The sequence below is a fragment of the Triticum urartu genome, chromosome 1A (genome assembly GCF_056163025.1).
Source record: "Triticum urartu cultivar PI428250 chromosome 1A, HENAU_Tu73, whole genome shotgun sequence".
Lineage (NCBI taxonomy): Eukaryota > Viridiplantae > Streptophyta > Magnoliopsida > Poales > Poaceae > Triticum > Triticum urartu.
The window spans coordinates 581,986,389-582,012,019 of NC_141873.1; the positions used below are offsets into that span (position 1 = coordinate 581,986,389).

Genomic DNA, 25,631 nt, shown 5'->3' on the forward strand with positions numbered 1-25,631 from the left:
CATCAGTCGATGCACACAATTATCTTTATTATTATTCAACCAAGTCTAACAATATAAATACATGAATAAACCCAAAGCCTCTTATCTGGCGAACAAAGTCGCAACACCTACACTCTTGATAATGTGCCCGGTCCGCATGAAGGTGCACAATCTAATCCAGTGCCCTCACACCTGCCCCACATCGGGCCGAGAGCACCATCCGGTCTGGCCGACCCACAGCGGGCATCGTCTGCGCGCGCTTTGGATGTGCCGCCACCATCTTCTGCAGTCCCATCTTCCGGAACGGTCAACGCATTCACCTTGCCAAGCCGTACTATTGTCGACGCCACCATATTGCCAGACAGTGTCGCCTCATGCACGCATCCATCCACACGCACCCGTCGCCGGAACTCCACTGCGCCACGTCGTCGAGACCCGTTGTCGTTCTTGCGGTAGATGAGACACCGCTCTTCCGGTCAGCTCATGCCCCAAAACGATATCCCATGAGGGAGATGCCATCATCGTCGGATCCGGGAGGCCCAGATCTAGGGGTTCCCCCGGAGCATCCCGAGCGTGTTGCCGCAACCTGCAACAAAGATGCTTTGAGAAGGGAACGACGTCACAGACGCCGCCATCATTCTCCATGAATGCAGTCGGCGTGATTTTCACCGAAAGTCGTGTCATCCCGATCTCGCAGTTGGATGAACCGTACGGAGTCTCGCCGTGAAGACGAAAGCCGCCCGTCGGCACACCGTTAGCTGGGTTAATATAACTGTACCGTTATCTGCAAGCAATCATTAATTAAACAGGACTGAAGTTGAACTTCAATTTTTTGAAACAGGTGGACTCCACTTTGCCATCTTCAAACTAATCTGTGGCAGGCAAGGCCACATCTGATGTTCCAACCTAAGGCCCTGTTTGGATTCACGTTTCTGCTCTGTTTCTCGCAGGTTTAGAATACACACCTGGTCCCCTCGTTTTCGATCTAGGCAAAAGACAAGTGTTGACCAGTAATTTACACCCATTCCAAGTGAGGCCTAGTGGGTGGGTGCGCGTTTTGGTTGGGCTCGATCGCTCTCCTCCTCTCTTCGCCGGCGGTTCCATTATTGAATCAAGCGGCATTAAACAAACTTAAACTATCTCCGTAGTAGGTGTCTTCTGGACGGGTTCAGCAGCTGTGCCGTATCGATGGATGCAAAACACAGAGCAAAGACTTCTCATACAGTCGACTCCGCCACCAAACACGTTATGTCTGAAAAAACTAACACTTTTTTTGTTGAACATTCTGAAAAAACTAACACTTGGGCGGCACATCAGCAAACCACCCCACTTTGTTAAGTAATTTTGGAGACTAAACAGAGCCAATAATTCAAATGACGCAACCCAGCCAATAACACTATCATTAGAATAAGCCAAACAAAAAAAAGAGTAATATAGACCGGATCAAGTTAGTAGGAGGGCCGGCCAAGCTACCACATGATGCGTACAACTGTTCACTACAGATATTCCCTCTTCCAAAATGAAGACATACAACGACTTGGGATAGAGCCATGGCCCCAAACTCCAACAATAAGTCACCATTGCGTACCTCAGTAGCATTTACCCCACCATTCTTCCTCCCCCGACCTTCGACACCCGCACCTTGAGAGCGCGACCGAGCACGAGCAGCGGCGGCCATGGCGGCGCTCGGCGGCATGCTTGCTGCTGCCATCCTCAAGGTGGTGGGTGACCAGATTGGTTCTCTGATCGGAGGTCAGATCGCGCTGCAGATGAATTTGGACAAGGACCTCAAAAAGATGAAGATGGCGCTGGAGTCTGTCAAGGCAGTGCTCAAGGTCGCGGAGAGGCAGTCCATCACAGACGAACTAACGGGTCTTTGGCTGAAGCGGCTCAAGGACTTCTTGTATGAGGTCTCTGACATGATTGATGAGTTCGAAGCAGACACACAGGCCATCGCCCAGCCGTCTGCGCGCAAGGTACGCATTTTTGCAGTAAATTGACGCAGTTCTTTAATTTGTGAGTATGCTACTCTTCTCTTTTTGAGAAACAAGTGCTTTACATCTGCTGCCTCCAGATGAGCTGAGCGGTAGCTTGCTTGGCTACAAAATGAGCTGCCATATAGGTATTCGAAAACAATTTGTAAATAATTAGATAAACATACTGAGCTATTGAATCTGCTAGTAGATTGTTTGGCTTGATCTTGGCTCTATGATTGTGAACATCTTCGCCAACCCTTTTTTTGACAAATAACGGTTTTTATTGACTCAAAATGAAATATCAAGCAGATACAAACACAATGAGCACACACTCTGCCTCTTCATAGCTAGGATGCACACAGCTAATAAACATGCCTACATCTTTACAACACTTGGTAATCTGTTATCCAGTCTCCACAATAATAATTTGGGCACCAGATCCTTGGATGAACTAGACATGGTTTTGATAGGCCTCAGCCTTCGGGTCAGGCATCTGAAACATCTCCATACCATTTTGTTCTAGCTCCAGTTCTCAGCACATCATTAAAGGTGGTCTTAACCTTGGCCCTTACAGTCAGAGGTTCTTAGAAATAAGAGGATTTGCCTCTTATGTTTTAACAAAATTTTCTGTTGGGTGCTGGCCATTTTGTATTTTACTAACAAAGCAACTGTCTTGCAGTTCTCCTTCAAAAAATATTTGGCGAACATGATCCCTTGTCTCACAATTGGCCCCAACATTACAATGGCCAATAGGATGAAGAACATGAGGGACGACCTGGAGGTCATAACAGATCAACACAAGGAATTCAAGTTAACAGACCACACTAATGCCAATGAGCCAAAGGTGACTGATATACGGGAAACATCATCAACCCTGGAGACAGAAATCACTGGGAGGACTGAGGAGAGAGATATAATATTGGCTTCTTTATCTGAGAGCATGACAAAGGATATCACAATCCTTCCTATATATGGCATTGGAGGCCTTGGCAAGACAACCTTGGCAAAAATGGTTTACAATAGTTCCCAATTCAATGAATACTCTCAAGTGTGGGTTTACGTGTCTCAGAAATTTGATTTGATCAAAATTGGGAACTCTATAATATCACAACTATCAGCGAAAGATAAAGAGAGTGGGTACACTGGAAAGCAGATGATCCATAATTCCCTTGAAAAGCTCCTTGCCAACAAGAAGATTCTGATTGTTTTGGATGACCTGTGGGAAGACAACATATCTTAGTTGGAAGAACTGAAAGATATGTTAAAAGTTGGGGAGAGCAGTAAGGTGGTTGTTATAGCAACCACACGGAGTGAACGTATTGCAAAGAAGATGTCTACCATCCAACCATACAAATTAGCACCCTTGACTGATGATATGTGTTGGTCTATTATAAAGCAAAAGAGTGCATTTGAATCTAGAGGTGACAAAGAACAATTGGTGGAAATAGGCAAGGTCATTGCAATGAAGTGTGCGGGTGTGGCTTTAGAAGCTAAATCACTTGGACACACGTTGCAATCTATGAAGTCTGGTCAATGGGAATCAGTGAGAGATAGTAATATCTAGACTGCACCTTCTTTGGAAGATACATCTTCTACACAAGTGCTTGCATCACTGAAGTTAAGCTATAGTGTTTTGCCTTCGTATCTGAAGCTATGCTTTGCCTATTGTGCAATATTTCCAAAAGGTCATAAGATACTTAAAGATGATCTTGTTCATCAGTGGGTTTCTCTTGGTTTCACTTCCTGGGAGCTCGGCCAGAGATACATTAGTCAGCTTTTGGGCCTCTCTTTTCTTGATCCTTTCAAGTCCCCATCTGTGAGTTTATTCATACCTTTTACGATTTCTTTTCATTAGTCTGTTGGAACTGGTGTAAGGTAATTAACTCAAGTATAGTTGTTAAAGTATACAAGCTGACAGATATTGAAACTATAGTATAATTCTAAAATCCCCAAGAATGATTTTGAGTACATCACATAATCATTGCTTACAGTACAACTTTTCCAAATAACTTCTTGACAATATCTCAACGATTGATGCGCACAAATGCAACCCAACACATCCCTAGAATATTCAATTATTGGTTTTACTGCAGCATGCTATACTTAAACAAAGAGTACACATTAGTAAGTACTCCCTCTGATCAAGTATAAAGTTGAACTAAAGCAGCAACAAGTATGGATCTGAGGGAGTACTAAGGCCGGTGGGAAAATCGTAATATCCTGTTGTAAGAAATGCCCACCCCGAGGTCTTTAGTTTGCATCCACATGTGGCATATGCATTTGCATAAACAGTCTCTTACTTACACATGCTATTGGGCTTACTGCAACTAGCATGATAACTTGGTGCGATAAGTTAATCTCCCTGTTCTTTTTTCGATGTTCTTTTAGAATCAGTTTTTTTACTACATTAATCGTAAAATATACACCACCATATTTCGGTTCACTGAATAGCAGTAATAGCTATTCAGGACTAAAACACCCATCTGATGCGGTCTTGGAAACCATCATGGTGAATCACCCCTGGTATACATGCAAACCAGACAGTCCCATCACAAAATACGGAACCGTTTCAGACATACTCCCTGCGCAAATTAATGTAAGACATTTTTTGACATTATTATAGTGCCAAAAACGTCTTATATTAAGTTACAGAGATAGTACAGTATAGTAGCGGTTTTGCCAGCCACCAGTACTCGTGGTACAGAAATAGCTCGAGCTAACACACGTGGACATAATAGCCCCCCAATGACCACATTCATCAGACTTCAGACGTGGCTCACCCGCCTATGCTGAATCTCATGACTAGCGGTTTTGCGCCAGCCTGTGATGTGGATTTCTAGCCCATAGGTGGGATGGTCAACCAAGCCAATCGCTAGCCATCTTCCTGCAGCCAAAAGTAATAATAATATTCCTGCTAGCGAGCTCACATTACCAAAGGATTGCTGTAAATCCTTTCGCACAAAATGGTCAAATACACGTTTCTGTATAACTAAGAATAAGTTCGTACGTATAATTATAAGCATATCTTCTGAAACCAGTGATATCCCGTCTTTAATGGACCATGGCAGCTATCACCACCGGTTTCGTCAAAATTGCTGGTGATGTATCTTATGTGATAGGTTGTTCCGTACTAGTGAGATACTGAAAAATTGTGGTTGCTGCCGCCGGATCTGGTGACGCAGGCTGCATGTTGCAGCTACCACCTGCCTACATAGGTAGGTGGGAGACGATGAACTGCAACCCCCTCGTCTTTCTCGTTGATAGGCGAGGATGAAGGAAGGCGCTGCTGGGTTTTCATTTTCCTACATTTTCTTGTTTTTTTTGTGCTTCTGTTGCATTAGTGTTCGCAGTATTTTTTTTCTTCTTCTGAATTTTATCAAATAATTATTTCCTTCCCCAGTTTCCTTGAAATTCAAATATATATTTTTTGAAGTAGAATCATGTTTAACTGGCAGACACTGGCGCAAAAGAACCGCCATGTCATTGAATATGATTTTGCAATGTTTGAGAGAAGAAATTCGTATGGGCTTGTGACCCAAAGTTCATAATTGTCTAGTTTAGATCTTAAAGACCAAATCTAAACTTGGGAAATAGCAGGGGACCAAAAATAAAATTTAGCATTTAATAAAGGAATTGACGCATAAAGTGGTTTAGATTTAAGGAATGAAGTCATAATTTTTTAAATATAAATAAATCCAAAAGTATGACACTGCTGAATGATTTTGTTGCAGATTTTTGAGCTATATGATGAAGATGTTATATTGTTGACCATGCATGACCTGGTACATGATTTAGCAATATCTGTCATGGAGGATGAAATTATTTTTGTTGGCAATATCATGCTGAAGGAAGCCGCTACCACTATGCATTGCTAGATAATTGTAGCAAGCCATTGGGATCAGACTTATCCAAGATAAGAGCATTGCGTTTTATGGATTGTGACAAAAATATGAACTTCATGTTGCTGCATTTTCATCTGCCAAGTATTTGCGTGTCTTGGACTTAAGTGAGTGCACCATACATAAGCTGGCATACTGTATTGGTGACCTGAAGCAATTAAGATATCTTAACACTCCAAGAGTCCAGGATGCAAAGATTCCAGACAGTATCACTAAGCTGTCAAAATTGATTTACGTGAACCTTCATGGATCTCCTACAATATTAGCTCTACCAGAGTCAATTGGAGAAATTGAGGGTCTATTGTATCTTGATTTGTCAAGTTGTTCTGGAATTACAAAACTGCCAGAATCATTCAGGAGGCTACAACAGTTGGTGCATTTGGATTTATCAGGTTGCTCATCTGTTGAAGGAATATCAGCGTTCTTGGAGGGCCTCACACAACTAGAGTATTTGAACTTATCATACTGCCCAAATATTGGACACATACCAGAAGCTCTGGGTGGCCTATCCAAACTACAATATTTGAACTTATCACACAACTCATATCTTCGATGTTGTGAAGAAGCAGAATTTTTGGGCGCCCTCACCAAACTCAAGTATTTGAACTTATCTTCATGGCATTGTGAAGTAAAAAAAAACTCCCTGAATCGCTGGGCAGACTCACTCAACTCAAGTACTTAAAGTTATACGGTTGGCAAAATTTGAAAAAACTGCCCAGAGTTTTCGGCAGCCTAAAAAGTTTGGTCCACCTTGATTTATCATACTGTGGGATGTTTGATTGTGTACATGAAGCTTTGGTTGGTCTCACCAGTCTGCAATATTTGAATTTAAAAGAGACACACCTCAGTTCGCTGCCAGATGATCTGACAAAGCTCCGGTATTTGAATCTATCTCGACTAAGAAACATACCAGTAGATTCCTCGGACGATACTACTCGATTCAATTATATGTCTGAAAAAACCTTGGACATTCTCATCAACCAGATATGCAGAATTGATCTCTCAAATCTAGAGCACTTGGACTTGTCTGGAAATTATCATATCGTAAGAATGCCTGAAAGTATTTGTAGCCTGACGAAGCTGCATACATTGGACCTCTCAAATTCTGGCTTGGTAATGTTACCAGAAAATATATGTGCAATTGGTAGTTTGAAATTTATTTATTTAAACGGTTGTGACCGTCTTTGGGGAATACCTCAGCTCGGTGCCATCACCATATCATTACCACACTTTGTGGTGCGTGCTGCTGCTGATGGATCTAGCAGCAATCTTGTCCTGCTAAAGCCAACAGATCCTTTTGAGCTGGAGATAAGTAAACTTGAAAATGTGAAGTCCGTGGGAGAGGCACATAGTATAAAATTAATGGCAAAGCAAAGCATTCGGGAGTTGAAACTGAAGTGGACTCAAGGTGTTGACAGATTTGTGGATGACGAAATGTTGCTGGAAAAACTAGTGCCTCCAAGCACACTGAGTAAATTGGAGATAAGTGGTTATAACAGTGTCATCTTTCCAGGCTGGGTAGTGGGCCAACTACCAAACCTGAACTCACTGGTTCTCAGAGATATGGAAAATCTGGAAGTGATAATGTGTTAACAGAAGTAGAAATACATGGTTGCCCCATGCTAAGGATGAAAGGGCCTCTGCCTAAATCTAAGGACTGGTACATATCAAGCAGTGATAATGTGTTATCATCATGGGATGAGTGCATTGAGTCACACACCAGTGCTTCCTCCTCTTCTTCTACAGTAGCTACTTGTTTGTCAGTTAGAGACTGTAAGGTGCCACTGCATGAGTGGAGGTTGCTTCGACACTTCTCTGGGCTCCCTTCTTTGTCTATTGCCAATTGTGGTGATCTAACCGGCTCACCAGATATCATCCAACTACTATCCTCTTTGGAGAAACTATGCCTAGAAGACCAACACATGGAAGAACTGCCAATATGGTTGAGCGAGCTCCCATCCCTAAAGAAACTGGTTATAATGAGTATCAATAGTGTAAAGGAGGTGTGGGAGAGCATGAGGCAACTAACAAAGCTTGAATCACTAACACTGGTGGCTTGCTTTAAAAGCATATCAGTATCACATTGGCTAGGCGAATTAACCTCTCTCAAGGAACTTTACATACATAGCAGTGATGGCTTGAGGTCTTTGCCGGCAAGCATACAACAGCTCACCAGCCTCCAGGAAATACAATTGACTTGGTGCAATGCATTAGAGCACGTGGTTGCTGAACCAGAGGAGGGAAAGATGAAGCTCAATCACAACCAAGAAATGGTATGTCTCCTGCCCACCTCCCTCAGGAAACTTCGAATCGATGGATGTAAACATATCAAGTCTTTTCCTGAGGGAATGCATCAACTCACTAACCTCCAAGAATTAAGGATAATTGCGTGCCCTGGACTATGTGAATGGTTTGAATTAGAGGAGAACAAGATGAAGCTGGCGCACATAGAAAACAAGGTATATATGCGTCCTCCTGCCACGTTCTCTGTCATCTTAATCATATCTTGCAATGCTTTGCTTACTCTTTCTTCTTCTCTTGATGTTAGAGTGTGATACATTATGTCCTGCATCTCTTAGGGTTTTTTCACGCCTAATTGTCTAGATATTCGTGTATATTGCTTTGCAATTTTCCTTTTGTTTAAAACATCTCGTTTATGCAAAACATAATAATAGAAGAAGGTGAATGCTTTGATTTTTAGAGTACAACTAGCGATAAGCTGCCACCGGCCCGCTACCAGTGTAAAGACTATAGATAGACACGGTAACCGACTAGGGGATTTGTTTGCAGCATTAGACAGTGCACTACACTTGGAATCATTATTAGGAGATCTGAACTAAACAAAAAATGTGCACTTGGAATCATTCGTACGTGATCTAAAAAAATCCTTATGTATAATACACGCTTATCATTCCCATGAACTAGAATATCCAAGCTAATCAAAGAATTGTTATTATCCATTTTGCAGAGTATTTCAGACACGTACTAGGTCCCAGGCCTGAATCAACCTACAACATTTTGTGGTGGGTGATGTTAATTTCAGAGAGTTGAAGGAGGAGCAGAGTTTTGCAAGATGTGCAGCATGCATGGAACTCTGAGGCTGCAGGTCATCACCCGTACTAGTGTTCTGTTCTACTCTGTCCCATAAATCTTTACTAGTGTTACATAGTATTGAAGCTCTCAACCTAGTCCTTTATACTTTGTGCTTTTTTTTCTTTTCGAAAAGGGGGTTTACCCCAGCCTCTGCATCAGAGAGATGCATACGGCTCATATTATTAAAACAATAATCCAATAACAAAGTCTCGAAAGGTCATCGTGCAGACATAAACAAAAGCTCAAAAAGAGGTAAGACCCAAAGCCACAACCGGCTGGCAAAAAAATAGGAGCACTACATGCCTATCCTATTACATGACCGTCATCCAAACCGGTTGAAAATATCCCGAACTACCATCTCCCATCGGGTAGACGCAGTAACCGAATGCTCCCTGGCCTCCGTCGGAGTGAGTAGCGACCACATACGGATGAACGCCGTGGCCCTGAAGATAACCTGCAAAAAGTGAATGTTTGTTGATCTGTTAAAGACTAAATCATTTCTGCAGTTCCATACTGCCCACAATAAAGCACAAACGCCAACCCGAATGTGTGTTGCAGTATCAGAATCAACCCCATCAAGCCATGTTCCAAATAGCATATTGATAGAAGTGGGCTGATTAATATTGAACTCAATATGAATCGACTGCCACAAAATTTTAGCCAACGGACAATCAAGAAAGAGGTGTTTGATATTTTCGTTATGATCGCAAAAGCTACATCTAGACGAGCCCACCCAATTGCATTTTACAAGGTTATCCTTAGTCAAAATGACTTGTTTATGCACAAACCACATAAACACTTTGATTCGTAAGGGAACCTTAACTTTCCAAACGTGCAACGTGGTCGGGATGACGCTAGAGTTAATTACATCCAGATACATTGATTTGACAGAGAACACACCGTTCTTAGTAAGTTTCCAATGCAACTGATCTGGCTGCTGAGACAGTCGGACTTCCATTAAACGTCTAACGAGATGGAGCCAAGCCTCCCAACGATTTCCAACTAACGTCCGTCGAAAACTAATATTGAGGGGAACGGATTGTAAAACATTTGCAACGTAGGCTTCTCTACGTCGGACAATGTTGTACAATGTAGGATATTGAGGTGCTAGGGGCGTCTCCCCAAGCCACGTATCCTCCCAAAACCTCGTAGTGGCACCATTCCCGACAATAAATTTTGTCTTGTTGAAAAAGAGTTGTTTAACTCTCATCAAACCCTTCCAAAAGGGTGAGTCGGAAGGCCTCACATTCAACTGAGCCAAGCTTTTCAGTGCTCCGTCTCAGATGACAACTTAAATAGCCACTTGCTAAGGAGACATATGTTTTTGACTTCAAGATTTTCAATACCTAGACCTCCTTGGTCCTTCGGCCTATAGATAATATCCCACTTAGCAAGCCTATACTTTCGTTTAAGCTCATCATTCTGCCAAAAGAATCGAGATCGGTAGAAATCTAACCTTTTCCTGACGCCCACTGGAACCATGAAAAAAGATAGGAGAAACATAGGCATACTGGTAAGGACCGAATTAATCAGAATCAATCGTCCTCCGTACGACATGAGCTTCCCTTTCCAACAGCTCAGTTTCTTTTCAAAACGATCCTCGATGCATTTCCACTCAATGTTAGTCAACTTACAATGATGAATGGGTATACCTAAGTACGTAAACGGTAATGAGCCCAATTCACATCCAAACAATTGCTGATACGTCTCCTGGTCATCATTTGCTCTTCCAAAGCAAAACAATTCACTCTTGTGGAAGTTGATTTTGAGCCCAGACAATTGTTCAAATAAACATAGCAGCAGCTTCATGTTTCTAGCTTTTGCCAAGTCGTGCTCCATAAAGATGATAGTATCATCAGCATACTGAAGAATGGAAATCCCACCGTCAACTAGCTGAGGAACCAGGCCACCTACTTGCCCTGCGTCCTTTGCCCGACCTATTAAAATAGTCAGCATATCAGCCACTATGTTAAACAAGATCGGTGACATAGGGTCTCCTTGCCTTAGGCCCTTGTGTGTTTGGAAATAGTGACCTATGTCATCATTCACCTTAATCCCGACACTCCCTTTTTGTGTAAAGGAATCAATCTGGTTTCTCCAGGCCGGATCAAAACCTTTCATACGTAAAGCTTGTTGAAGGAAAGGCCACTTAACTTTATCATATGCTTTTTCAAAATCCACTTTAAAAACTACGCCATCAAGTTTTTTTGGAGTGGATCTCATGAAGCGTTTCATGCAAGACAATAACCCCTTCAAGAATGTTTCTATCAGGCATGAAAGCAACCTGTGACGGATGAACTACAGAGTGCGCAATCTGCGTAAGTCTGTTCGTCCCGACCTTGGTGAAGATTTTGAAACTCACATTGAGCAGACATATAGGCCTGAACTGCTCAATGCGGACAGCCTCTGTCTTCTTAGGAAGAAGAGTAATCGTCCCAAAATTCAGCTTAAACAACTCAAGCTGACCCTTAAAAAATTCCTGAAACATGGGCATCAAATCTCCCTTGATAAAATGCCAGCACTTTTTGTAGAACTCCGCCGGAAACCCATCCGGTCCTGGAGCCTTATTATTCTCCATTTGTGTAATTGCCTCAAACACCTCTTTCTCTAAGAAAGGAGCCATCAGGATCTCATTCTCGGCAGTCTCAAGTTGAGGCACATCCTCAACTCTAGACTCATCTAACATCACAAAAGTCTCTTCCGGGGGGCCAAACAACTGCTTATAATAATTGGTAATGTAAACTTTGAGATTGTCTTGACCAACTATCGTCCCTTCGTCTTGTTCTAGTTAGAAAATTCTCTTCTTACGATGCTTCCCATTAGCAATCATATGAAAGAATTGAGTATTATCCTCGCCTTCTACTATTTTGCGAATCTTAGCTCGCAACGCCCACTTCAATTCCTCCTCGCGAAGAAGCTTCTTAAGTTGCATCTCCGCATCTATCTTTGTTTCCAGCTCATTGGAATCCAAGATAGACGCTTCTGCTTTAACTTCAAGGTTTTGAATAAGTAGAAGAAGTCTCTCCTTCTCCGCCTTATAAATTCCATGCGTGTGCTTAGCCCAACCAAGAAGGAACCTTCGGAGATGACGAATCTTGCATTGCCATCGCTCGATAGGCGTCCTTCCTCCTGAGGCCTGAGCCCACTCCCGAGCTAACAACTCAAGGAACCCTTCTCTTTCAAACCAGGCAAGTTCAAAGGAGAAAATGTTCTTGTTGCCCACAAAAGTTTGAACTCCAGAGTCGACTAGTAACGGCGTATGATCCGAGACACCTCGTGTCAATGCCTGCACAGTTACCAGAGGAAACGTTTGTTCCCATTCGACACTTGCTAGCACACGGTCAAGTTTCTCAAATGTTGGAACCGGTAACGAATTAGCCCAAGTGAATTTCCTACCCAATAGCTCAATCTCCCTGAGATCCAAGCTTTTGATAATAGTGTTGAACATAAACGACCATCGGCCGTCAAAATTGTCATTATTCTTTTCCTCTTTTCTATAGATAATGTTGAAATCCCCCCCCCACTAAGAGAGGAAGTTGTTCGTTACCACAAATACGTACCATATCCGCCAAAAAGTCTAGCTTGAGCTCGGGCTGCGCAGCTCCGTAAACTGCCACCAGGGCCCAATCAAACCCATCTGCCTTAGTTCTAACTCGAAACTTGACAGCGAACTCTCCCATTACAACACTCCGAACTTCCAACGTTTCGCACTTGACCCCAAGTAGAACCCCACCGGATCTTCCTCGAGGGGGGAGGCAATGCCAATCAAAATCGACCCCCCGGACAAAGTTGCAAGAAATTGAGAAGTGAAATTGCTTCTTCCAGTCTCAGACAAAGCAATAAAATCTAAGTGATGTTCAAGAGAAGCATCCGCTAGAAACCTCCTTTTAGCCAAGTCTCTAAGACCTCTGCTATTCCAGAAAATGCCTCTCATAATTCATCATGAAATTTTTTGGCAGCACGGATCCGAGCACTCCTACGCGCTGCCGAGACTGGATAGACCTTCCATTTCCACGTCCGTTTTGGCTTAATGTGACCATCAGCCTGATCACCGCACTCATTCTCTGCTTCTAGCACTAAGGGCTCATCTACATGAAGAGACGTCTCAGGATTGGTGTCCTCCTCTGTCTCAAGTAATGCAGGGTCAAGATCAGCACACAGGCCATCAAGAACCTTAACCCCCAGCGCATCTATCTCCGAGTCGTTCATTGGTTTGACGGCAGCAATGTGACAAATCATATCTACCGCATGTTCAGCTTCCAAATCAAGAATGTCATTAACCGACTTGGATATTTCAAGATCATTATTACCAAGTGAAACTCCTACTTGATTTGCATGATGAATAATTTCATCATCAGTAAAATACAAAATGGAATTCGACTTATTAACAGACATACCAGTGGAGATCTCGACGTCATGCAACTTGGCAGCCCTCAAAGCGCATCTGAGCTGCATGTCATCAACGTCCGGCTGCCCCTGCAGCCTCCCGCTGATCCGCCTCCCCTGGGAGACAGGATCCGGGATACCGCCAAAGGCGATGACCTCCTCGCGTGAAGCTCTGCTAGGGGAAAGGCCTCCTGCCCGTCCCCCAACAGCCGGTGAGATGGCCGCATCACCCAGCCCTCCCCTCACAACGGGGCCCGAAGAGCCGGCGGCCACCTGCCCAGCCACACCCCCGCCCGCGCGCGGTGACGTGGAGATGAGCGCCGCGCCCACCGTAGGGACAGGTCTGGCCAGAGAAGCGGTAATCGGCCCCTGACCGCGTCCAGCGGCCGACCCTCCCAAGAAAGCTGGCACCGCCTCTGATGGCACCAACTCCGCCGTAGGGGAAGGCATTGCCATGGAGGGAGGGATGGGTGCGCGGGCCTCCTGCCCGCGTGTCCCACCCGAGGCCGCCAGAGCCCCCGGGGAGGCCATAGCCTCCGCACAGGCCATTGGCCCCATCGAAGCAGGCGCATCAGGCGCAGCAGAAGGCCGAGCCTCCCGCCTGCCCATATCCGCCGAGCCGTCCAGTGTGGCCGTCACCTCCAGCCTAGTCAACGGCGATGCAGGAGGAGTGGCATGAACCTCCTGTCCAGTGAGTCCTCCCGGTCCATCGACACACAAGACCGAGTCAATCTCCGTGATGGCCGGCGGCAAATGTTCCGACGGGTCATCCATGTCCACACGATCACTCCAGAGATGAGGAGGCGCTGAGAAAGCTCCTACGGAACCAAGTTGCAACATGTTGGACGGGACCGAACTCGACGATTTCCCCTGAGCAGACTCTCCTGCCTTAGACAAATCCGCAGGCCTGGAAGCCCCGTCACCATCATTATGTGCGCTATCACCATGGTTCCCAGGAGCACCTCCCCCCTCAGTAGTGTCCATATGGTGCACCTCCTCAAATTCCTGAAACAGATTAGGGTCCTCATACTCGACATTCAACATATAAGCAATACCCTCGTGACACCATCTGACCACCTCTGGCAAGAACTCGATGTTAGCCACACTAACCAGCAAACGCGCCACACCATGAGCACGTGTGAAGGGCATATCTACCTTCTCCGTCTTACCGAGCAAGGATCCCAGGCTCCATGTGACCAAAAAGTTATCCAAGGGCTCAGATGGCGCCCCCAGAAAACGCACCCAGATCTGAGTCAGTGGCGTGCCCTGAGGCTCTTTCTTTTTCCACTCATCAAACTGTAACACAAAACTTGTGCCTGTAACTCTACTCATGCCAAACTTGAGAATTCTCTTCTAATCCTCCTTAGAAGGAAAGTCCACTTTAAAAGTCTGATCTGAAAGCTTCATCAAGGACCAGTTAAAATTCCCCGGAGCCAACTCCCGAAACTGCTGAATAATCTAGGCTTTAGTGAGAGGTCCATTAACCACCTTAACCACCCCGGGGAAGGAAGTTTCAATGACAGGAGCCACCGGAGCCACACTTGGTGACTCAAAGAACATCAACTCAGAACAGCAGAGCCCATAAATATTAAGTGTCGTTTTGGGGCCTAGAAGAAGCGGACACTCAGCCGCTACATGCTTGGGTTTCCGACAAATATCACATAACTCAGCAGAGCAATCAACCATAAAGTGACCCGTCTCACCGCACCGGAAACAGATCAATTTCTTCTTCTTAGCCGCCCACTTGGATAGCTTGTCACCCCCGGCCTTTTCCGAACCTTTGTCAGAATCAGCATCATCAGGTTGCATGGTCGCCGGGACTGTCACATCGGCGAGTGCCCGAACCGTCTCCACCGCCGCCTGAGTGAGACCAGCGTCATCAGTGGACATCTCTGTGGTGTCCGAACCTGTGGCACCGGGAAAGTTACGCGGAGGATAGCGGCAATGACCGCCACGACCACCGCGGTAGCGGCCCCGGAAACGACTCGGGCCAACCGCCCCCTCAACAAAATTCCCCGGAGGTCCTTGAAATCCTCGACCGGCAGCCCCGTGATCCGTCCAACCATAGCCCCTCCCACCACCGGTGGACGACGAACCTCGATGAAGACCTTGACCGTAAGCGTCGTATCCATCGTCACCCCACTGACCACGGGGAGGGTTGCGGCTGTCACCCACAAACGCACCCGACCCGCAGCCCGTAGCACCATTAGCAGCTCCTACCCGCCCGGCAGCCATCTGTCTAGGCCATGGGCGCTGCGTCTGAGGTGGTGCGGCCCCAGGCGGCGGCGGCGCCGCATCCCTGGCTGTAGGAGTCGCAGCCTGCGCAGGCGCCGTAGCCGCAGCCGATGCCAGCACAGTCGTAGTCAGACCACCCGGCGCAGCCCTCGCAGGCGGCTTCGCCGGCGGCGGACCCTTGGCCAGTGGCGGGGCCTTGGGCGGCATGACATCCTCGCCGGCTACCGTCGGAACGCCGTGGCAATCTTGGAGCCCCCGCCTCACACGTCGGATCGCAGCAGAGGGAAAGCCAACCTGACCGCGGCGGCGAACCCTAGTAGAATCTATGTATCGGCCGAGAGAGACTGAGCGTGCATGAGATAACACACGATCCGATGCGATCACATGCACTTGAGCCTCCGCAGCCCCTTCGTCGGTGGCCGGTTTTGCCTGGTTCTGAAACCCTGCTAATCCCGGCCCATCCTCGGTCATATTTCCCTGGCCCAACGGCCTAAATGCGGACGGGCCCTCACAGCAGCCCACCGGTTCAAGCCCATCAGCGCGCAGCAAAAAATTCAAACGTGAGATCCGCTCCGCTCGGATCACGCTCGCTCGGTCGATCGCCAGCGCCGGCACCTGCGCCGCCGGCGTTCGCCGATTCTTCTTCCTCTTCACTACTTTCCACGATCCCTCTGTAATGAAATCAGACAAGAAGGGTTTTGGAAGATGTACCTTAGGAATAGGCCCCTTCCATGTCCGGATCGCAGCTGTCGCCGTCCGTCGATGAACCATGCGTCGAACGATCTCGACCTTGTCCTCTGCCCCCAATCCTTGCAGCGCCGGATCATCAATCGGCACAACGCCATCAACAATCGTGGCCACTTCCTCTTCCGAATACCCGGGACCGAACGCCTCGCAGATCACCGACGACGGCATCGGCGAGTACACTTCCGGCGAGCGTCCGGCGCAGTCCCCGTCGTCTTCGTCCTCCGCATCAGAATCCGCGAGGGCCCAGAACCTCCCACCGACGTGCCCCACGCCGGAGATGGTAGCCGGCGGCAGGCCCGCGGTGGACGCCACAGGCGTCGCCCGTGTCGCCCTAGTCGCCCTCATGCCCGTGTCGCCTATCAGAGTCAAGTCCCTAGTATACTTTGTGCTTAGTTTGCATAGTTTTCTTTTTCCTGCTTTGATCACTGTACTAGTTTTGTAGTATTTTTACCAGAGAGACAGATACAGATGATTGTACAACTTGTATGTTAGTGGCTTGTATTCATTCGTTCCTGGTGAGCGTGATAGGTGCTGCTGTACTTGTTTGTTGAGCATGCCTAAACACCTGAAGTCTGTTGCTAGTTTGCCTGTCAGCGAACTACTCTACTCTGCTAGTAACACTTAACAGGCAGCTAACCATGCCGAAGAAAGCCTGAAACATATGACAGTGGCAATACATCGTCTTACCCGAGTGGTGTCCTCCCGCCCCGCCGTGCGGTGCCCACGCGTCGCCGGTGACCTCTCTCTTCCTCGTCATCTCCGATCGCCGCACGTCGACCTCCTCCGCTCGAGCTCCATGGTGGCGCTAGGGCGAGAGGATGGCGGTGGACCGGAGGTGAAAGAATTCGAGGAAGCGGGAGGAAGTCAAGGGCGGGGGAAGATTCCCGCTGGCTCGCCGGCGTCGTGTTGCGCGTGATTTGGGGAATTTGCGAAGACGACGAGCCATGTGCGTACTGGACTCACTGGACTCAATTTGATGATACAGGCCCAGCCCACTGCCGACCAGGCCCAACTCTTTTTTTCTATACCACAGACTAGAGAAAAATGCATATTCCTCTGGAAAGATGGAAAAGAGAGATGGTCAACGCCTATCATGCTCGTGTGTGTGTGCACTGTTTCCTTCTTGAAGGCGTCGCTTTTGGAGAATTTGGACTTCGGGCGTTGTCCTGATGGTGGTTCGTGCTGCAGCTACAAAGAATTCATCACTATAACGGGATCTTTCTTTCTTCTTCTTCTTCTTCTTCTTTTTGTATTTTGGCTGTGTGCATCCGTAATGTCTTTACGACATTGCGTTGTTGCAGAGGCTAGGTGTAATTAATATCACCGCGATATTAATATATTTCCTTTGTCGAAAAAAAATCATGCTCGTGTGTGTTTTTATTTTTTTGCGAGAAATCATGCTAATATTTAGCTTTTATACACTTGGATGCTGTTTTCTTTCTCGCCTGCTTTGCTCTTCGGTTTTTTGTACACTCCTTTATTGTTTAATAAAGAAAAAAAAGAAGCTTCAGTACGCACAGGAAAAACACACATGTATACGCTAGCTCTGTAAAATAGGCGGTTCGATCATGTCAGCTTCTGATCACGTTCCCTACAAATTAGCCAATTGATTTGTTACGTACAGGGTTAAGCCGCCTCCAGAATCGTCCGATCAAGTGCATCCCAGCCGTAGGATCCATGTGCACCAAAGCAACGTGCGTCCACTCGCTTGCGATAGAACATTGCAACGGAGACCGTGCTGCAATGCAACACCGGCTACACACCACGTCCCACCTGACCCCCGTGAATAGCGTGTGGCGGCGACCGACCAACCGTCTGCCCACCGTTCGGCGTAGTTCCGTTGTCGCAACGCCACCGCTACATCATCCCTGCGACACCTGCCGCCCGAATCATCGCAGCACGCCCCCTGCTTCGGCCTGATGGCCCACCATATCATCAGAGATATGCTCGCCAATGCCTTGCCTCGAAGCTTCGATTGCTCCGTTGCACCCCAGTGGACGGATCCAACTCCGGTGAGTGGCGTAGATCCCAGACAACCTGCTCTTCATACGATCTGATCTTCATGGCGGGTAGGATTGGCCGGCGTCTCCAATATATAGGTGCGGCCTCGTGGAGAGACCTGGGTTGATCCTAGACAACGTGCTCTTCATACTTACACCTTTTTTCTTTTTTTTTCTCTTTTTTGAACGGTTTCGTTCTGTTTTTTCTTGTAACGGTTTTGTTCGGTTTCTTCTTTTTCTTTTTTTTTTAAATTTTTTTATTTTTCTTTCTTTTCTCTTTGCTAAATGTGTGAATTTTTTCTTCAAATTGTGAACTTTTTACCAAAATTCATTGAAAGAAAATCAAACTCGTGATTTAAAAAAAAATGGATAAATTGTTTGCATATTTAAAAAAACATGAAATATTTCCAGATTTGTGATTTTGTTTTCAAATCGATGAACTTTTTTTCAAATTTGTGAACATTTTTAGAATTGATTAAATTTCTTTGAAATATGATGATTTTCTTTTCAAATTTGATGAACTTTTTTCAAGTTGATGATATTTTTTCATAATTGATCAACTCTTTACTGATCCTTGAACTTTTTCAAAATAAGGTGATATTTTTTGAATTTGTGATTGTTTTTTAAAAATTGATGAGTTTTTTTAAAAATTCATGAACTTTTGATGAACTTCTCCAAATTTGTGAACCTATTAAAAATTCATGTAATTTTTTTTCTAAATGACCATGAACTTTTGTTTGAATTCATGATCTTTTTGTCAAATTCATAAACATTTTTTCAATTTCGTGTATTCCCGATTTTTTTTCCTTTTTTTGTTTTAAGTCAACGGTCAACGCTCCATGTCCTCGGGCAAAGGTCAAAGGTTGCTGATCAATGGTCCTAGGTCAGAGTGAATGGTCAAAGTGTGCTTGTAATCTGTGCGATTCTAATGTAGTGAACGTCGGCTGTGTTCACATGCTGTTGGGCCGCCCACGGCGACCGTCATACAGGCGCTAGAAGGTGAGCAGGCACATAAGGTACCCTATAGGAGCTCTCAGGAACCACGACACATGCTAGAGGAATTGGTGGACTGTTTGCGTGGTGGCTCGAGGACCTCAAAATTTGCAGCAAAGAATAGAAGTTACGTCCCTTTGACTTCTTAGGAAGGGTCAGGGCTATATCTCCGTCACATGAGAGAAGCTTGCGACTAACTAAATCGACTTGCAGTGGCGCGAGCATATGTGCCGGCCCAGTGTGTGGGAGGCAACTGCCTCATTTTTTCTATTTTTTCACTTTTTATTTCATTTTCATCCTTTTTTACTTTTTTCTACACTTACAAATATTCTATCCATATAGGAGTATATTACAAATATATTCTTTACTTTTGTCTACACTTACAAATATTCTAACCATTTATATGAAAAATGTATACAAAAAATCTACAATATGTGTGAAAAAGTTGATTATGTATTTAAGGAAAATGTTAATCAAGATTTTGAAAAAAATTATTGACCATGTAATAAAAAAATGTTAAACTTGTACTTGCAAAATAATAAATGTGTATTAAAAAAAAGTTAACCATGTATTAAAAAAAGTTAAACTTGTATTTGAAAAATGTTAAATATGTATACAAAAATTGTTGACCATATATTAAAAAAAAGTTAGAACTTGTATTTCAAAAAAAGTTAAATGTGTATAGAAAATTATTGACCATTTATTAAAAAATTAAACTTGTATTTGAAAAGAAGTTAAATGTGTGTATTAAAATATGTTCAACATGATCAGTAGCTCCGGTGTCGAGATACCATTTGGTATCGACGCCATAGGGAGCAGCAGCAGTGTTTGCAGATTTCTTGCCGCCGCCACCTTGTCGATTGGGAGGAGGGTTGAAGGTCTTGTCAAAACGTTTGTAGCAGCGCCATGCAGCATGCCCTTCATGTTTGCAAATCTGACACTTCTCACCCCCCCTAAGATTGGACACCGCCATTGTTGGAGAAGTTCCTAGAGTTGCCGCCCCCACCATAGCTACCACCAGTAGGACGACCAGAGTTGTTGCGGGGGCCGCCCTTGGAGGCATGGTTGATGGAGTAGCTGCTGCTGTTACCGCATTCTGTGCGTCGAGGCGCTCCTCTGCCGTGATCAACAGCGAGTAGAGCTCCGTGAGACCGATCTGCTGACCAGTCCTGGTGCGGGTGGAGACGTACGAATTGTAATCCGAGTCCAGCCCCCGCAAGATGTAGGAGACCAGACCATCGTCATCGACAGGTTTCCCGGTCGCCGCCAGTTCATCAACGAAGCCCTTCATCTTGGAGAAGTAGATGGCAGTAGACGAGTCTCCTTTCTTCGCGTTGCCGAGTTGTCCACGAAGTTGGATGTGACGCGCCCTGGACTGGGATACGAACATCTGCAGGATGGCCATCCAGACACCGGTGGAGGAGAAAATGTAGTGCACCTGCAGAAGAACCTCTCGTGACAAAGATGGAAGAAGAAAAGTGAGGACCTGCTGGTCCTGCCTGTACCAGAGGGCATGGGCAAGGTTCGGAGCAGAAGAGAGCTCCTTCTTCCCGCCTGCAACTTCCCTCTCCGAGATCAAAACAGCGGGTGGCTCGGCCATGGTTCCATCGAGGTAGCCCAAGAGACCAGCAACACACACGTGTGGGAGAACTTGAGCCTTCCACACACAAAAATTGTCCCTAGCTAGCTTTTCGGTAATGGTGTGACCTAGTGCAGCAAGGGAGGAAGCCATGGTAGAGCTTGAGGACGAGGATGACATAGATATGTGGAAGAGGTAGGCTCTAATGCCATGTGAGAAAGGCTGGAAGTGTATGCAATCGAGCAGGGACGCGACGCGTGTTATATAGGCAGAAAAGGCCGAAGAGATATACATCGGGAGGAGGTTAAAGGAGATAGGATTGATCAACTCTTATCTACAGAATAAACACAATGAGAAGATCAATCCTAATGCCCAACCTGAACAAACAGAACACGCTACGTCCCTAATACTTGGAGACCACGGTTTATACATGTACCGGCTAGATACAATGTTTTTTTTAAAACCCCCATATATTAATCTACACATGGCGGAACACTATTACATAAGAGGCTATCGGATCTACTGTCAAAATTGAATTTTGCAATCTCGTGCGCCACCCTATTTGCCCGCCTATCAATCTTCCTGATCTTAAAATCCTTTATAAGTTTTGATATGCTCAACGCCTCCATTTTCAGATCCGCCAAAGGAGACCTGTCAATGGAATCTCTAGCCAGAAAAGAAGCAACAAAAGCGCAACCAGTTTCCAGGATAATTGGTTTGTGAAGTGTGATACCTATGTATAACCCGGCGAGGAAGGCACGAAGTTCCGCTTCATCCACACAAGTACAGGAGCGGATAAAATCACATGATGAGACCAATACTTCGCCCAGGTCATTCCTGACAACAACTCCAACACCAGCAGATCTCATGCTCTCCACAAAACTTGCATCAACATTAATCTTAATATACTCAGGATCCGTGGGCTCCCAAACTTGATGACCAATTGCGGGTCGAGTAACATACCTCCACTTGTCAACCACCCCCTTACCTTTGTTGCTCAGGTAACTTATACATGCATTTGCCATCGTAAAAGATTTCCAGTAATTTTCCACAAATATAGCAGAAGCAGATAATGAATCTTTCCCCCTTCCAAAGATCAGATCATTCCTCAGATGCCAAGCTCTCCAGAATATGAATAAAACTTGCTCGCGAACCGGTGACCCCAATTGGTCAAGCAGAATAAGAAACCAATCCGCCCCATACATATGAAGAACTCCTCTCCAGGAATATTCCACACATCTCTCATGGCAAAACGGAATGCACGCGCCTTAGGACAAGTCACCACGGCATGAAAAATACTTCCTTCCTCCACACCACAAATAGTGCACATATCTCGCACTGTTTGGTGATGAGCAACTCTGTTTACCTGGGTCGCCAAACTATTGGACGCGGCTCGCCAGGCAAAAATTCTTATTTTTTGTGGGACTTTGGCCTTCCAAATAACGTCCCACATCCTCCTCTCCTCGTTATCAATAGTGTTGGATGTTCCTGTCTCGCCCTTGCCGTCCTTTAGACTTGATCTCCCTCACCTCCAGACTGAATACGTACATTTAGAATCTCCTCCGCATCATGGTGATAGAACAAGTACCTGATTAAATTTTCATCCCATCTTGTTGTTTCACTCATGAATAATTCAGATACCCATTTCAGGCTACATACAATGTTTAACACATTAGACATTATAACTATATTTTTGTTGGTGTATCTGAAACTAAGAAGCAATCTTTTACAAATATGTTTTTAGACATAATTAGTGGTTATACTTATTTTGGTTAATTAACTAGTGGTATATTGCAGGGTGTTAATACTAATAATGCTTTTAAGGTATTAGAAAATGAAGTTGGCATTTATTTTCTCAGAGCTATGGTAAATCATTCAAACAAAACAATACCATTTGGAATACAATTTCGTTTTATGGGGCTGCTCAGTAAGGAGAAAGATACATTTTTGATAGAGCATAGAACTTTTGTCTGGTATAACACTTACGACATTTTCGTTAATCAATGAACATAATCTATGTATGTAGACACATGAATCCATACATCTAAATTAGAAAAGAATCAATCGAAGGAGAATCGGTAGATATCTTTCTCGAAACAAACAAAAAGAAAAAGGAAATTTTGCCTAGTCAAAATTTCGGAAATGATCCCTTTATTCCCATGTCTTTCGGCTATTTTACCCCCAACTTTGATTTCACACTTCTGTAATACTAGCAAAATGGCCCGTGCATTGCAATGGGAGAAAAAAACTATAATCTCCAATGGCCATGACCATATTTTGCTGCATCACGGAGATACACTATCAATCTCATTTTCACGAAATCATGAACAATTTTTCAAAATCATGAATGTTTTTTAAAACTCATGAACATATCTGAAATCATGATTTTTTTTAAAATTCTTGAACATTTATACAGATTTTTGAACATTTTCTAAAATCATGAACATTTTTTGAATTCAAGAACATTTTATACTATTTGCAAACAATTTTTAAAATTGTTAGCATTTTGTAAAATAATTTTCATGAATAGGCGAAAAAAATTAGAATCGATGAATTTTTTTGGAATATTGCTGGAACAAGTTTTTAAACTAACGAACATTTTTTTCATTTAACGAACATTTTTTGAAATGCCTGATCATTTTTTGAATCATTAAAAATTTTAATAATCAGTAAACTATTTTGTAAGTCACAAATAGTTTTTGATTTTTTAGGATATTTTTTAATTCATGAACATCTTTCGAATTGGCAAAATTTTGTTCAGTTTCATTAACATTTTTTAATACACGAACTTATTTTTTTAAAATGTGATCATTTTCTGAATCGATAATTTTGTATGAACTATTAAACATTTTATTCCAAAGTTCTTATTATTTTAATTTTCAGAACTTTTTTGTAGTCCAAATTATTTAAAGTAGAAAAAAGGAAGATGAAAAGGAAATCGAAGAATAAAAAAAGAAATTAAGAAAAGAGGCCTCCCAAACATGGGCCGGCCCAAACATGCGTGTTGTGTCTTCTCGCAGCGCGCAAAGTGGAATATAGAAGGTTCCTACTACATGGGCCGGCCTAGGCGGGAATTCCCTTGTGTGAATTTTTTTAATCACTTATAGGTGACGTCAGTGGGTAATATTTTGCAACTATGAGGGCAATTTCGATGACGTACCGCCAGAAGCAATAGCCCCTTTATTATTAGGATTATGATAGATATGTAAACGAACCATTATGTCAAGGGGGTCCTTTTGGATCCACTTCACATCGATAACACGCCCTATTCCACATATAGGTAATTTCAGACAAGTTTCTTTTGAAGTGTTAACCTCTAGGCCAAATCTGACCCGAATAATCCAGCTTCTGTGATATATGATGATTGCCACTATCCTACTGCAATAATTCTCGCTAAGAAGAATGGCGACGTGGCAATTCCACCTAGAAGATAATGGGTTACTCCTGCAGAGCGTCCTTGTATGAGCCAAAACGGCTACTCAACGGATAAGAGTTACTCTAGGGATAACATGCTGATCTTCCCCAAAGGTTTGGCAAGTCGATCTTCGCCACTTGGAGTTGTAGGTGGTTCCAATGGTTGGGTTGTTTGCCCATTAATGTGGTACATGCGTTCGGTTCAGAACATTGTGAGACAGTTCTTGTGCATATCCGGTGTGGGCGGTAGAGCATTTAGATGACTTTTCCCTAGTACGAGGGGATCGGGAAGAACGCAACTCTGGTGTACCAGTTATCGTGCCTGCGGTAAATGCGGGGTAGTCAAGTGCAGAGAGGATAACTACTGAAAGCATATAAGTAGTAAGGACTGTCGGCGGTGCTGCTCTGGCCGTCGGTGTAGGTGTCGGACACCGAGGGTCATCATCATCGAAGCTGGATGTGGATCCGTCGCTGAGGTCCAACGCGTCGTCTGACAGCCCGTCTGCACCCCGGCTAGTCTGCGGAGCAAGGGCTCCTGCTCCTCGGTGTGCCTCCTTGCCTTCGACTTCACTGTCGCCTAGGTGTACAGCTACAAAACACAGAAGACAGATATACTTTGCAGTGCCAAATTCCACCCATTAAGTTAGTAGGCATTGTCTGTGCAACTTGTTCTATGTCTTTTTGAATTCTTGCAGAGAAGTTAGTTGAATAATATTTTTTCACGAAAAAGCGGAGTCTACATCAGTCAATGCACACAATTATCTTTATTATTATTCAACCAAGTCTAACAATATATATACATGAATAAACCCAAAGCCTCTTATCTGGCGAACAAAGTCGCAACACCTACACTCTTGATAATGTGACCGGTCCGCATGAAGGTGCACAATCTAATCCAGTGCCCTCACACCTGCCCCACATCGGGCCGAGAGCACCATCCGGTCTGGCCGACCCATAGCGGGCATCGTCTGCACGCGCTTTGGATGTGCCGCCACCATCTTCTGCAGTCCCATCTTCCGGAACGGTCAACGCATTCACCTTGCCAAGCCGTACTATTGTCGACGCCACCATAGTGCCAGACAGTGTCGCCCTCATGCACGCATCCATCCACACGCACCCGTCGCCGGAACTCCACTGCGCCACGTCGTCGAGACCCATCGTCGTTCTTGTGGTAGATGAGACACTGCTCTTCCGGTCAGCTCATGCCCCAAAACGATATCCTATGAGGGAGATGCCATCATCGTCGGATCCGGGAGGCCCAGATCTAGGGGTTCCCCCGGAGCATTCCGAGCGTGTTGCCGCAACCTGCAACAAAGATGCTTTGAGAAGG

At 44.8% G+C, this 25,631-nt stretch overlaps 1 pseudogene; it reads left to right on the top strand.

Annotated features, from left to right (window-relative positions):
• Positions 1 to 1,655: 1,655 nt before the first annotated feature.
• On the top strand, positions 1,656 to 9,002 carry LOC147993066 (uncharacterized; annotated as a pseudogene).
• The last annotated feature ends 16,629 nt before the right edge of the window (positions 9,003 to 25,631 follow it).